The sequence below is a fragment of the Dama dama genome, chromosome 14 (genome assembly GCF_033118175.1).
Source record: "Dama dama isolate Ldn47 chromosome 14, ASM3311817v1, whole genome shotgun sequence".
Taxonomy (NCBI): domain Eukaryota; kingdom Metazoa; phylum Chordata; class Mammalia; order Artiodactyla; family Cervidae; genus Dama; species Dama dama.
This window is the reverse complement of record NC_083694.1, coordinates 53144736-53159705: the sequence shown is the minus strand read 5'-3', so window position 1 is coordinate 53159705 and position 14970 is coordinate 53144736. Positions and strand designations below refer to the sequence as shown.

The 14970-nt window shown below is 47.1% G+C and overlaps 1 protein-coding gene across 2 annotated transcripts in view; it reads left to right on the top strand.

Moving 5' to 3' along the window:
- Positions 1-14150: 14150 nt before the first annotated feature.
- KIAA0040 (KIAA0040 ortholog) overlaps positions 14151-14970 on the top strand; it is a 39587-nt gene continuing 38767 nt past the window's right edge. For both annotated transcript variants that reach the window (XM_061160771.1, XM_061160770.1), the window contains exon 1: positions 14151-14614. The gene's annotated coding sequence lies outside the window, so the exon portion shown is untranslated. The remainder of the gene's footprint in view (positions 14615-14970) is intronic.

Genomic DNA, 14970 nt, shown 5'->3' with positions numbered 1-14970 from the left:
TAACTTGCCTACAAATCTAAAACTATTCCAGAATTCATTCAAAAAGTCATTTTTGAATTAGCAAAAATAGGAAGTCAAGATTTCTTTCCCAAAGAAACTTTGGTGAGTGAGAGATATGGATATTACTATTCCCTCTCCCCAGTGAAAAGCATATTAAAAGGACAAAAATCCCCAGTCTTTTACTAGAGATTAACCAAAAGATGGTGGCCAACTCTGTGTCTCCTCCAGGTAACACATTGGAAGGCAGGGGGAACTGGGACCTCCAAATGTGGGCTCTCCAGTCTGTCAAACGGAGATCATGACCTCTCTTTCAAGCATCCCCATGGGGAATTCAGCACACAAAGGAGGTAGAGCACTCTGCACATATCAGGAGCTGGGGGGAGTGGCATTTTCCTTTGCACCTTCTCAGGGCCTCCCCACTGGCAACTCCTGTCGGTCTCTAGGGGTGAAGGATGGCTCCTATATCTTGGTAGGAGGGCTCCCCGTGTTCTCGGGGAGCCTGCTGGATGGCTTGGCACCTGGACAGTGAGCTGAGGTCTCTCAGCCCCACCTCTACAAGCACTTGTATTCTGCTGTGCTCCTGTTAAAACTCTCTGGAGGCAGCTCTGTCCTTGCACTACTTTGTAAAGAACAGCCCACCCATCACTCCGGGGGGATACAGAGACAGAACAACCTACCACTTTCTTAACTAATTTACTTTTTCAGTAAGAGTGAGAAGGGAATAAATGAGTCATGAGCTAAGACTGGGGGGCTCAGCCTTGCCCCAAAGAGTGGCACCGTGCAAGCCACAAGGTGGGTCATTTCTAGAACAACCTTTGCTGCCCTTGGCTTGGCCCAACTTTTAATATGTCTGCACTGACTCAGTCTTTTGCTTCAAGGAAACTCAAATTAACTAGACTTTGTCATTGTGTGACAGTGTAGAGCCCATCTGTTCTTCCTGGTATTGTCTGGTCTTACAGATAGAGACTACTTGGTGAAAGTCCCAAGTTTTAACATCCTATGTCCATAGGTTGTGAATTTTCTTGAGTAATCTCTATTCCAAATATTCTGCCTTATTGATCCTAGAAAACTGTCCCAAATGTTCCAGAAACTGAACATGTTTTAGGATGTCTTTTCTCCCCAGCAGCCTCATCTACCTAAAGGTAACCACATGTTCTGCCAGCCCATCAGCTTTCTTCAGAGGAGGTTAAGGGACTTTCCCGGTGGTCCAGTGATTAAGAATCTGCCTCCCAATGCAAGGATCATGGGTTTGAACCCTTGTTGGAGAACTAGGATCCCACATGTCATGGAGCAACTAAGCCCGTGTGGGGCAAGTACTGAGCCAGAACACTCTGGGACCCACAAACAGAGTCTGTACGCTGCAACAAAAGATAACACAAGATACACGAAGATCTCATGCACCACAACTAAGGCCCCTCTTTTCATGTCCAACTCTTTGCAACCCATGGATGGTAGCCCGCCAGGCTCCTCTGTCCATGGGATTTCCCAGGCAAGAATACTGGAGTGGGTAGCCTTTCCCTTCTGCAGGGGATCTTCCCAACCCAGGGATCAAACCCAGGTCTCCCACATGGCAGGCAGACTGTTTACCACTGAGCCACCAGGAAGCCCTCACAACTAAGGCTGGAGGCAGCCAAATAAACGAATAAATATTTTTTCAAAAGAAGTGGCCAAGGTACCCATCGGGTGTGTGGGTACCATCAAGGACAATTCTCATGCATTTTGGCCACTCGGTATCTGAATCCCCTTCATTGGGGGCGTCCCTCTCCCTGTGAGGCAGAACTCTTCTCCCCTCTACGGAGCAGGCAATGACAGTTTGCTGATTGGCCTCCTATGCAACAGAAGGGCTAGCCTTGAACAAGACTCTACCAAATGAACCCAGTCCAGACTTCAAATTGGAAACTAGTCATATGAGAGAGCAGGGATCACACAGAATCCATCTGGTGTGGGGACAGCTCATCCAGCTTACCAACGTAGCAGTGGCAGTGAACCCAGGACAGTTTCCAACACTCACTGTTGGTGTGGCAGGCAACAAGCGGCAGTGTCTAGGCTGAGCAAAAGCTGCCATGGGTCTTCAGGTCTTCACCAGACCAGTTCTTCAACACAATTGGGCTGTTTCCCTGGCCAAGGAGCCCCAGGATCTGGCCCTCTGAACTTTCTAGAAATTCTATGAACCAGAGCCTACTTCACAGGTCAGCAACCTATAGTCACACAGGGCCCCAGGCTCAGCTTACTGACCCTGGGTTTAGTTAAATGGTCAGCTTCCCACCTTCTAATCCTTCACATTTTTCACCAAGAGGCTCACATTTTCATTTTGCACTGGATCCTACAAATTATGTAGCTGAGCCTGCCATGAGCTGGCTAATAAGCTTAGGACTTCTGGTGCCATGGAGCCCTTTGGATGTCTGATGAAGACTATGAGGTATATAAAGAATATTTTGAAATGTACACAATGGAATGCATGGGAAGCCAGCTTATATTAAAATATAGTTTAAATATTTTTTTGTAAAACAAATATATGTTAGCATAATAAGTGTGAATTTCATTAGTACATTAAATAAATCTAATGGTAAGTCTAATAACTGCTGTTGCCCAGAAGTAATATGAGCATAAACAGTATTCTGGAATGCCTGCAAAAACAGAAATGTGACTTGAACATACCTATGACTTCTAAAGGTGATAAACTCACAGATATCTGATTTGTTGTCTATAACTGAGGGAAATGCTAAGTTCAGTGAGAGATTTTTTTAAAGTGAGGGCTTCCTGGTGGCTCAGTGGTAAAGAGTTCCCCTGCAATGTGGGAGACCTGGGTTTGATCCCTGGGTCAGGAAGATCTCCTGGAGATGGGAATGGCAACCTACTCCAGTATTCTTGCCTGGGAAATCCCATGGACAGAGGGCCTGGGGGGCTACAGTCCATGGGGTCACAAAAAGTTGAACATGACTGAACAACTAACCCTTTGACTTTTGATATAAGTTGCAGACACCTTATTTTTTCATTAAAATTTAATTGTAAAGCTTAATTAATTAAAATTTAATATAAATAAATTCCTTTTCTGGTTCAGTCAGCCAAAGCTATTGCTTTGTTGCTTATAAAAAGAAGCCTGTAGGATACAGGGAACTGATGTGACCCAGGCCCCAGAGCGAGTGCTGAGCATGCCAGGCTTCTCCACAGAAAACAAGCAAACACAACAGTCAGAGCGGCCCCAAGGGAGTCAAAGGCTTATCCAATATAGCTCAGCCTCAAGTGTTAAGATCTCAGACGGGAAAGTGTCAATGATGACAGTCCAGGATGCTGGACTCTTACAAGCCCTGGGCATGTTACAAATCCTACATGTGTGGTATAAACCAAGGTATCTAGAGGTCTGAGCACGTGGAGATCCCTTCCAGGTGGGAAGGTCAACTACTAATAACTAACAATGATTCTACCACCAGAGAAGGGAGATAAGATATATGACAGAATAAACACTGCCCCGAGGCCCACAGCAAGTTAACAGAACACTGAAGAATCCCCTTCCTCAATTTCCCAAACCCTAATTCAGAATCCTTTCTTCTAGTCAACTGTTGTTGTTGTTGTTTAGTCACTAAGTTGTGTCCGACCTTTTGCAACCCCATGGACTGTAGTCCACCAGTCTCCTCTGTCCATGGGATGCTCCAGGCAAGATTACCAAAGTGGGTTGCCATTTCCTTCTCCAGAGGATCTTCCTGACCCAGGGATCAAACCCAAGTCTTCTGCATTGGCAGCCGGATTCTTTACCACTGAGCCACCTGGAAAGTCCTCTAGTCAAATTACGTCTCAGATATTTCAACATGAGTTTGTTTTTTGCAGATCTCCTAGGAAATATGATCAAAACATAACTCCCCAGGTACTATTCTCTTGTCACCCTTCCACTCTTCCTTTTGGGGGGAGGGGACTCAAAAGTCCTTCAACACAAGGAATATCTATCCTTTCAGCACACTTGAAAAACCCCCATTTATTTAGAAAGTAGAAAACAATCCATTCTCAGATATCTTTACTTTTCCAAAGTTATTTTCTATCCATTGTTACACTTGATCTCTGGGCACATATCGCTAACCCTGTTTTACCGATGAGGAAATCAAGGGTCAGTCACAGAGAGGCTGTGACTTGCTTAAGGTCACAGAGCAAGAAAGAACATTCAGGTTTCTTGCCTCTTAGCCCAGTGTCCTTTCCTCTGCCCATAACCCTCCTCTGAGCAGATCATAACAGAAAGGGAGGAGGTCTCTGAAAGGGAAGTACAATCATGCAGATCATCCAAAAAAAATTCAAGACACCCACACCCCAAATTCAGGACAGCAGGTGTCAGTTAGGAAAAGAGAGGCTTGAAAAAGAAAACAGATCACCTCATCCTCTGACCCCAGACAGGCTCTGAGCCACCAACATAGGACAGAATTCCCTTGGCCAGTGACCAGCACACAGAGGCCTTCCCATTCCTGCCTGGGATTTAGGCTCCGAACAACAGCAATAGCAGGAAAAGGGCTTCATGAACATGAAAATAAACAAACTTTCTATTTTTAGCTGGGCTGCAGCTGCGAGAACTTCATTATTTGCTTTTTAGCTGCAGCATTCTGAGGGAGGAGAGGCGAGGGGGTAGGGGTGGGGAATGAGGACAACTAGGGACAGTCATGCTGGGAGCCAAATTTTCCACTGCTGAACCTAATTACATACAGGCCGAAGAAACCCCCGTCCAGCCTGGAAGTCTGTGGAGCCTGCAGGTCTGGAAAAACTGGAGAGCAACAACCAGGAAGCCAGCCCCTGACTGGGCTCTCTCCGGGCCATATATAGAAATAAATGATCTTTTGCCTACATGGTTTTTAGAGCTACTAAAAACCATGTCACTGAGTGATCTCATCAAAGGAGTGGAAGATAAGCTAGCAAGATGAGACCTTTCTGGGTTTCCCAGGTGGCTCAGTGGTAAAGAATCTTCCTGCCAATGCAGGAGACGCGGGTTTGATTCCTGGGTCAGGAAGATCCCCTGGAGAAGGAAAGAGCAACCCATTCCAATATTCTTGCCTGAAAAATCCCACAGATAGAGGAGCCTGGCGGGCTGCAGTCCATGGGGGCACAAAAGAGTCAGACACGACTTAGTGACTAAACAAGAGACCTTCCTCCCCTTCACTTAGACTCTAGTGGGAACCTGTGTGAATCTCACAGAAACTTGGATCCAGCATTGTCCAGGTTTAAACACGCTGGGGTCCAGAATTCCCAAGGAACATGCAGTGTTTTCTCCTGCCCAGCCCTCACTGACAGCAGCAATATCGGGAGCTTGAGAAAGAACAATGCTAACGTTAAAGGTGGGGGATAAAGGGAGCTGTGGGTCCCCTTCTCTGTATGCCTAGCACAGGATTGGGTGTTATGAGGAGGGAGTTCCAAGCCACCAGACAGGAGGGATCTTTCCTTATAAAAGTCACTGTGGCTTTAGGAAAAGCATGCACCTGTGACTTCAGAAGTACCTCTTTAGCCTGAGCCCATGGCATCTTGAATTATGTTCTTTTCCCCTCTTGTCATAGCCCTTTTCTTTTTTTATATGTAACTTTATTTATTTCTTCTTGGCTGCACTGGGTCTTTGTGGTGGACTTTTCTTTAGTTGCAAAGAGCAGAGGCAACTCTGTCCTTGCAGCGTGTGGGCTTCTCATTGCGGTGGTTTCTCTTGTTGTGGAGCACGGGCTCCAGAGTGTGCAGGCTTCAGTAGCTGCGATCCCCAGGCTCTAGAGCACAGGCTCAATAGTTGTGGCACATGGGCTTAGTTGCTCTGTGGCATGTAGGATCTCCCAGATTAGGGATCACACCTGCATTGGCAGGTGGACTCTCCACCGCTGAGCAACCAGGGAAGCCCTCGGGGCCCTTTGCCTGCACGGTCCCCACTATATGTACAGTCTTTGCGAGGACACAGAATTGCAGACCCCAAAGCATACTGAGCAAGGGAAGAATACAATGCTTTGGGTACTTACAAGGAACACAGTAGGAACACAGAGGACTGGCTTTTACCTCATTCCTGGAGAGTTAAGATCTTTTCAGAGAAGATGGTAGCACCCAGACAACTAGAGATTAGGTAAATGGAAGAGTTTCTCCTCAAACACCCCCCATGAAAGTTGTTGTTTAGTCATTAAATTGTGTCCAACTCTTTTGCAACCCCATGGACTGTAGCCCAACAGGTTCCTTTCTGTCCATGGGATTTCCCAGGCAAGAATACCAGAGTGGCAACAAAAGAGACACAGATGTAAATAACAGACTTTTGGACTATGTGGGAGAAGGCGAGGGTGGGATGATATGAGAGAATAGTATTGAAACATATATATTACCATATGTAAAATAGATGACCAGTGCAAATTCGATGCATGAAGCAGAGCACCCAAAGCTGGCGCTCTGGGACAACCCAGAGGAATGGGGTGGGGAAGGAGGTAGGTGGGGGGTTCAGAATGGTGGGACACATGTATACCCATGGCTGATTCATGTCAATGTATGGCAAAGCCACCAAAATATTGTAAAGTAATTAGCCTCCAATTAAATTAAATTGATTAAAAAAATAAAAGAATACCAGAGTGGGTTGCCATTTCCTTCTCCAGTGGATCTTCCCAACCCAGGGATTGAACCTGCATCTCCTGTGTTGGCAAGCGAGTTCTTCACCACTGAGCCACCAGGGAAGCCCCCTCCCCTCCCATAAAAGCGTGGCTCTCAAATAATAAGATGGTAAGAGGACATAGTAGGACTGAAATATAAAAGAACTTAACCCCACCTTCTCAAAAATAGTCAGTTTCTACCTCCCAATAAACATTTATCATTTTACCCAACCCAGGGATATTACATTACTAAGCAAACCAAATTACAAGAAAAAAAGACAGTGTCATAATCTATTTGACTGTGAATTTCAACAGCTAACAGTGTAAGTACTGGAATCTTGGGCTGGAAGAGATCATATGGGCTACTGAACCCTCTCACCAGCTATAACAATCCCTTCTACAGTATCCCTACCAGGTTGTCACCCAGCCTTTGCTCCAATTGCTCCAATAATGGAGAGGTTTCCAAGGATCAAGACAACCAGTTACTTCGTTTTAAAGGCAGGAGTTAGAGTGCATAGAGGCCTCCTACCAGGCTGAAGTTAAGGTTCCCAGCCTTTCCACACTCTAATAAATCACAAAACGTCACCAGATTAACTTTGAGAGTGGTCAGTTCATTGCTCAAAATCTGCAGTGACTCCAACAACTGATATACACATTGTAATCTCTGTCTAAAAGACTGGGAGAGTCTATATCAAAATGTAATATTGGTTATATTTGGTCACCAGGTTTATGGATGATACTTTGTTTTTCTCCTTCATACTTTTGAATCTTTCCCTAGTTTTCAGAGATAGAGAGAGAGAGAGATTAGGAAAGGATAATCAAATAAATAATGTTACTTACAAAAAAGCTCTACAATGTTTATTCCTTCATGTTGTACCCAATTCAGCTCCCTTTCACTCTTTCTCCATCTTTAAATTCTTATGCACTGCCTAGATTCTGGCCAACCCACCTCTATCATAAAGGTTTCCTTGATTGCTCCAGCCATTACTGCCTTTAAATCCAAATTATAAAATTGAGCACTTTATCATAAGCAGTTGTCTACTATCTGTTAATTATAGCATGGGTCAGTTCTACATTAGATGTAAATTCCTTAAGGACTGTATCATGGTGTCTACCTAGCACAATGCAGAGGTTACTGTAGATTCTCCATCAATATTTGCTAGTGGATGGATGGATGGATGAAATTCCATTGGGTGTATTTGTTAGTGCAGTTGGTTAAAGCATAGTTTGAATAGTTAGAACATAGCCCTAATAAATAAGTTTTGAATGCCATCTGATCCTATGCTTTTCACACTAGGGTGCCCACAACCCTGGAGGAACATGGAAAAGTATGTCAAGTGTATAAGTCAAAAAATATTAAATAATGTCTTCCTGTTGTTGTGTCCAACTCTTTGCTGCTCCAAAGACGGCATCACTCCAGGCTTCTCTGTCCTTCACTATTTCCCAGAGTTCGCTCAAATTCATGTCCACAGAGTTGGTGATGCTATCCAACCATCTTATCCTCTGCTGCCCTCTTCTTTTGCCTTCAGTCTTTCCCAGCGTTGGAGCCTCTTCCAATGAGTCAGCTCTTTGTATTAGGCAGCCAAAGTATTAGCACTTCAGCTTCAGCATCAGTCATGTCTTCCTAGAGCAAAAATATTTCCCCTTGGAGGAATACTCTGGTGGGAAAGTATGAGAAGCACTTTTGTAGCCCATGTTTTTTTAAGTGCGGGAATTCCCTCTAAGGCTGATATTCAGATACTGTTTGAGTTCATCCATTTAGGCTTTGCTTCTAGATACTTTTAGATACCTGTTTGTTTAAACCCCACCAAGAGACGTTCCTGAATGAAGGTATAATTCATCTTGCAGACAACAGGATAGAAACCACTGGTCTAGGAGCCAGAACACATTGGTTCTGGCCCAGTTGTGCAGCCATTGTGGGCAACCAGCCTCTTGAAGCCCCAGACTCTCATCTACTCTGCCCTCCTAGCAAACGCTGAGTTAAATTAAATAATACATTTGAAATGTCTTTGTAAACTGAAATTTACTTGCAAGCTTCAGGTATTATTGTTGTTGTCTTTATCATCCCAGAAGCAGTTAATTTGACTGTGTCCCAGGAGACAGGTTCTCTTCCCAAATCCGTCCAGTTGAACTAAGGAGGGTAGATGCAGAGCTCTGAATTGAGCAGTTTCTAGGTGGAAACATGACTCTAGTGGAAGCTCCACCAGACTAGACTCTCATTCATTTCTATATATCTCAGGTTTTGCACAGTATTGGGAGAGAATGAATGCTTAATGAATGCTGAATAAATGTGTTTCTATTATTTGGAATTTCTGCCTTCCATCATTTACCTGATCTCTGACAACATTAAAACTTTTCCAAACCTCAGCCTCCTTAACTATAGATAGGTAGAACAGTACCTCAGAGTACTGAAAATTTAAAAGCAATATACATCAGTTGCCTGGCTCATAGGGAGCAGTAAGTCAAAGGCAGTTAAAACAGAAGGAGAGGGTGAGTGTATTTCTGCAACTTAGCAGATGAAGGCTAAATTATTATTTTATGGTTTTTGTCAGCCCTTCCTTTTACCTGTTATAAGAGCCAGCCCAGGGAAAGGAAGTTTGTTTGCAGCAATGTTGTTCTGAGTCACTGAACGAGTTAAGGAAGCAAATTTCAAAGGCACAGTTACTTTGCAGGCCCTCGGGGCAAAAGGAATAAACAATTCTAGTCTTCAGAGAAACTTCTTCCAAAATGAATATGCTTGGGAACGGGGAGCTGGGGTTTCCTAGGCATCTCTCTGACAAAGTGACAAGAAATGCTTTACCTCGGCCATGGAAACGCTGCGTGAAACCCCCATGATGGACTCACTCAATAAATTGACCAGTAAAGGAGAGCAGGAGACATGGGAGAGAGACAGAGACAGAGAGAGACAAAATGAGAGCTCTGTGGGGCTCTCCTTCTACCCTAAGACGCTGCCAGACAAATGGAATCCCAAGGCCCTTTGTGTATGTGAGCACTAGGCCAATGATGAATCCCGAGGAAGAACACTCCAGAGATGGCGCTGGGAAAACAGCATTCAAGACACCACCTGGGAGGCTGGGAGGCAGAAACTGAAAATGAAAACTGAGCCCCTGCATGCCCCAGAGGTATAAACAAACGGACTTCCATGCCAGCACCACCCGCTTGCCAGCCTCACTGCTGGAAGACAGGGGCTCTATCTCTAGAACTTACAGGAGTGCTCAAGAAAGCACAGGGCACATGGCGCAGACGGACACAGGTGTGAGGGGAGACATGGGGATTGTCAGAGGGGTCATTTAAGAGCTTCCTGAACTTCCCCCAATGCCAAAGTTTAGAGCTACAGTCAGAAAAGTAATATTTTTCCCCCTGGCATCCAAGATACAGCATTGAAGACACTCTGGATGCTGTATGGAAAAGCGCTCCCCAGAAAAGTATATTGTCACTGCTCTTTTTAGAGGAGCTTTCATAATTAGAGTAATTTATGTCAGAATTAGACAGTTTAGGGAATGGAAATCTAATTGCAAGAGATAAATATAATAACCGATATGAAAACAGGCTCTCAAAATCTGCTTAGAAATCCAAAGCCAAAATGAAAAAGCAATGCATTTTAAAAAAGGCTACAAGGGGTGGGCTGGAGTGAGGGGTGGGTGGAGGCGGGGCGAGGAAATACTTTCTCAGAATGGTTATAATTTAGCTGGAAAACTCGCTGTTTTTAGGATAACCTGCTAAAACTGAACATGCATGAGACTAAAAATAAAAGACAGCATCTGCAGCACATACTTGGCTAAGGTAAAAAGAATGAGTTTTTGCTACCTTCATGAGGCGAAGGCCACGGAGACTGTAGAACTGAGCATGTCCATTGGCTCAAATCCAGGCCAGGGCTCCTGTCCACAAAGGCCCCATGTTCAGGGCCTGCTGGGCCACCCTGAATACCTGACCACATGGAGTCAATATCGGCTTCCTCCAGCACTCCTCTAGGGCTCTGCCATTCACGGGTCTGTTCCAAACCCCTCTGGAATCCATTTATGTTGCCAGCCTGTACCACCTCTGGGAGATAATCCATCCCATACATTCATGACCTGCTGCTTAGTGTAGTATTTCCACCGACTTGTCCTGAACTTGCCTCCCTCGTGGTTCCACAGTGCTGCTGAGTTTCAGGATCTGGTGAACAAGCCTATGTTCACCCAACCCGCACCATTTGTAGGCTGACCATTTCCCCCAACAGCCTGCACCTTGTCAGTCACCCTTCTGACTTCCAGTGGGTGCCTCAGGGAATCCAGGTTGCTGATCCCGTACTTTCTGTAGCCCGGGTATGCTTTGAGATCCTTGCCCAAGAGTCGTAGGCACAAATATAGCCCAGGTTAAGGTGACAGTAAAATAATATCCTCAGTTTAATATTTTCCTTCCCTGAAAAATGGACTTCCCTTGTGGCTCAGTTGGTAAAGAATCTGCCTGCAGTGTGGGAGACCTGGGTTCGTATCCCTGGGTGGGGAAGATCCCCTGGAAAAGAGAAAGACTACCCAAACCAGTATTCTGGCCTGAAGAATTCCATGGATTGTAAAGTCCATGGTGTCGCAATTGGACATGACTACGCAACTTCACTTTCACTTTCTTTCACTTTTTCTGAAGGACAGGCCCATTTGGGGGCAGCACTATCCTGGGTGCAAACACAGTATATTTGACATGGCTTCTGGACTCAGAGAGTTTGCAAACTGACAGGACAGTGTCTGCAGGCAGCACAACGTGGGTAGTTTCAGGCCAATAGTGCAAGTCAACCATCTGATCCAGGGCATCATCAAGAAAGAAAAGCAAGTGTGGCAGACTTGGCCTTCACAGAAGGCTATGGTTCTATGCTAAATACCACCCCCTTTCCCGCCCTCCCGCCTTGATTTTCACAACCCTCTGAGAGAGAGGCAACAACTTTTGTCCCCAACATACTGATGTGAAACCAGAGCTTAGCAGGTGCTAGAGTTAGCAGGGGGTAGTCACTCAAATCTCCAGTCTCAGTTCACAAATCAGCTTAGTTTGGCTTCTTTTTTTTTTTTAATTAGATGTTAAGGCTCTGTTCCACTCCATTTAGAGTCCACTAACCTCTTGACCACTCTCAAATATCTTTACTAAAAACATGAAAAATAATGAGGATTAAGCAAAATGTAACAGCACCATGGTGGCTTGTGGCCATCATCAGACCTGGGATTTCACTGCCAAGAGAATAAAGGAGTAGGTGGTGCTCTAACCTGCTGTTTTGTAAGGACTGCGTCATCCTCCCAGAGTGAGAACATCCTGGTCAGTCACCCACTCCTTCACTTCTACCATAATTGCATCTTCCTCATAATGCCAGTCCCTCCACAGACTTGGAAGCCTTGCAAAATACAGTGAGCAAATCTGCTTTCTTGCCCACTGCTTTCTCTGCCACAGAAGAGATGGCAGAGAAAGCAGTCTCACTTACTGAGACATTACAGTGATACAACTTACAGATTCCTGTAAGTGGCTTCAGTCGTGACCGACTCTATGCGACCCTATGGGCCATAGCCCACCAGACTCCTCTGTCCATGGGATTCTCCAGGCAAGAACACTGGAGTGGGTTGCCATGCCCTCCTCCAAGGGATCTTCCCAACACAGGGATTGAACCCACATCTCTTATGTCTCCTGCACTGACAGGTAGATTCTTTACCACTAGCGCCACCTAAGAAGCCCTCCTTACGGATAGGCCTGGGATTTTCTTTCCACCATTGATAGCCATGACCATAAAGCCCTAGTCTCAAGTCAATTGCCTCAGTTTCTCTTTAGTTGTTTTCTGTCCTCTCTTCTAAAAGCAACCCTAAAAATGGTCATGTAGGCTAGAACAAATGTGTAACATTGCTCCAACTTTCCAGGAATGCATCTTCTGAACTCCTTCCTCAATAGACTTCATTCCAGGCCTGAATGTGACCCTTGCTCACATGTGGGATTCCTTCACAGAAGGGGCTTTCCTCCTCTACTTGATGACACAGTAGTAAAAGGATGGCTGGAGGGACTGGAAACAGACTCAAATCTGGGTTCCACCACTTATGAGTTATCTGACTGTGAGGAAGTTACTGAGCTACTCGGACCCTCAGATTCTCATCTGTAAAATGAGGATGATACTACATCTCACAACTATGTTGTGAAAGGCTGAGCGATACGTTATGTGCCAAGCTCCTGGCACACTGCCATGTCCTCAGCATGAAAGGAAACCTCCATTCCCAAATCCTCAGGCCAGTACTCAAGACCTCACTCCACCCCTGCCCCAACCCCATTCCTTGCTCAGGGCCCTGTTAGACTCTGGCTTCCAGCTCAAGAGTGTCAGAGGAACCAGTTCTATTAATACATAGGTAGACAGCTATAGGCTCAATGAGGTTACAGAGTGAGTGTTTCCCACCTTGGTTAGCACGTCTGCTAAGAGAAGCTCCTCATCCTGACCCTTCTAAGCAATCTCTCCAGCCCAATCGCCCAATCTCTGCTGGCCCTACCTGACCACCTGTTAGCCCACCTGCTTCTGGAATCCACCTTCCCCCTCTTCTTGTTCAAATCCAGACTGAGTTTTCTCCACCTGTGTTTCTGGCAAGGAGGTCTTGTCTAATTTCCTTCCACTGTAGGAAAACTTTTCTTTCTCTCTCTTTGCTTAATGATCCTTGGCATTTCTGATGGCAGCACTGGGTTTTCTCTTTGGTCTTCCAACTCAGAGCCATTTGGTTTCTCCAGCGCTAACAGAAACAGATCTCTTATTCCTCCGTGGAAACAGCTGGCAGCACTAGTCATGTTTAACACCCACCCGCAGAGGCCAAAGGACACCGGCACTCAAGCACGGGAGGTGGAGGGCAAGACTCGGCTCAGCACCCGGCACTTGGGCACCTGGCAGAAAGAGTCAAGAGGGCAGCAGCTCAGGCCCATGACATGGAAGGACCCTTGGACACTCCAGGGCCAGGCTTCCCACACACACAGCACCTGGGAAACACTGAGCTCCCTGCCCTGAGTCATCAGAAACTTTGGGTCTGGAGTCCTTCCCACGCGGTGGGCAGCTCTTTCATTTTCTAGCGTCCCAGGTGCTGGACACCTGACCCACTGGATCCAAATAAAGAGTGGATGAGGGCAATACTGAGGAGAGGGGAAGCAACTCTGAAACCTCTGTGAAGGCATTTCCCCCTCCATCTCTGCTTCTGACAGGTCCTGCAGAAGCACACACTGTTTCTCATCGCCTTCAGCGAGCAGTGCAAAGCCTTCTCCATGGTGTTGCGTGCACCCCACCAAACACACAGCCCTGATCAGGTGAGCCCTGCACTGCCCTCTGTCCAGTGAAGGCACGAGAACCTTCACCCAATCTGCCCCCATGGGCTCCCTCTCCAACACCTCCCACCGCCTCTCCGAGAAGGCTGCTCCATTAGGAAGGGCTGGGCTGTTTTCACTTAAGCCCACTTTCCCTCCCGGATAGGTCTCAGGTCTCTGGGAACTTTGTTGCGTCCCTGAAAGCACTGAGGGACTGGTTGGCTCCGCAGGCAGGCAGGGGAGCGGCTGTGTCCTGCAGGAGGCGTGTTCCGGGACAGCGGGGCACCGACACGACACGCAAGGGCGGGGCGGGGACGGGGTAGCCGGCGGGAAGCCCTGGCTGGAGGGTGCGTCCGGGCCCGTGTGCGCCCAAGGCCAAGGGCACCCCGTTCTCCGCGGGCCCGGGCCCGGGGTGGAGAGTGTGGGCCGAGCCCAAGACGCGCGAGGGGCAGCGAGTCTGATTCAGGAAGTCGAGCCTCTGACATCAGGGGCAGGACGACGAAGTGGAGTGAAACCTCAAAAATGCGAAGCCTGCGCCCGCGGGAGGGCAGGGGACATAGAGGGCGCCTTTCTCGCCACCGGCGGCAGGTACGCGCGGCGCAGGGCGGCCCCCGCTGACCCGCCCCTCCGGGCCAGGACCGCGCGGAACCGGCAGGGGCTTCCGAGGAGACACCCGGCACCTCGGCCGCCTTCGCTGGGGCGGCACCCGGCGGATCCCCGGGCGACCGCGCCTGCAAGAAGGCCTCCGGTGGGACTCAAAGGTGAGTCTCAAGAGTTTGTGTGGTTGTCTCTGTGTGTGTGTTTAAATACATTTTAAGGTGCCTTCCGTTGGTAAGGGGACTTCCCACTCCCTCTTGCCTCTGGAAGGATGAGTCCAACCCCAGAGATCAGTGAAATCTGAAGATCGTTTCCAAACAGCCTCTTGCCCCTCACTTCCAGCGTTCCCCCCGCTTTGCAAGGATTCTCAGCAGCCTTACATCTGTTTCTGGGCTAAGTCCACATGGGTTCCCAGCCGCGTCTGGGGTGGAGTTCTCAGGCTCTAGTTGACAACAGCTGCCGGCAGGAGCGGCTTGAAAGGGACAGAGGGACATTCGGTTTGCTACAGGAACAAGTCAAG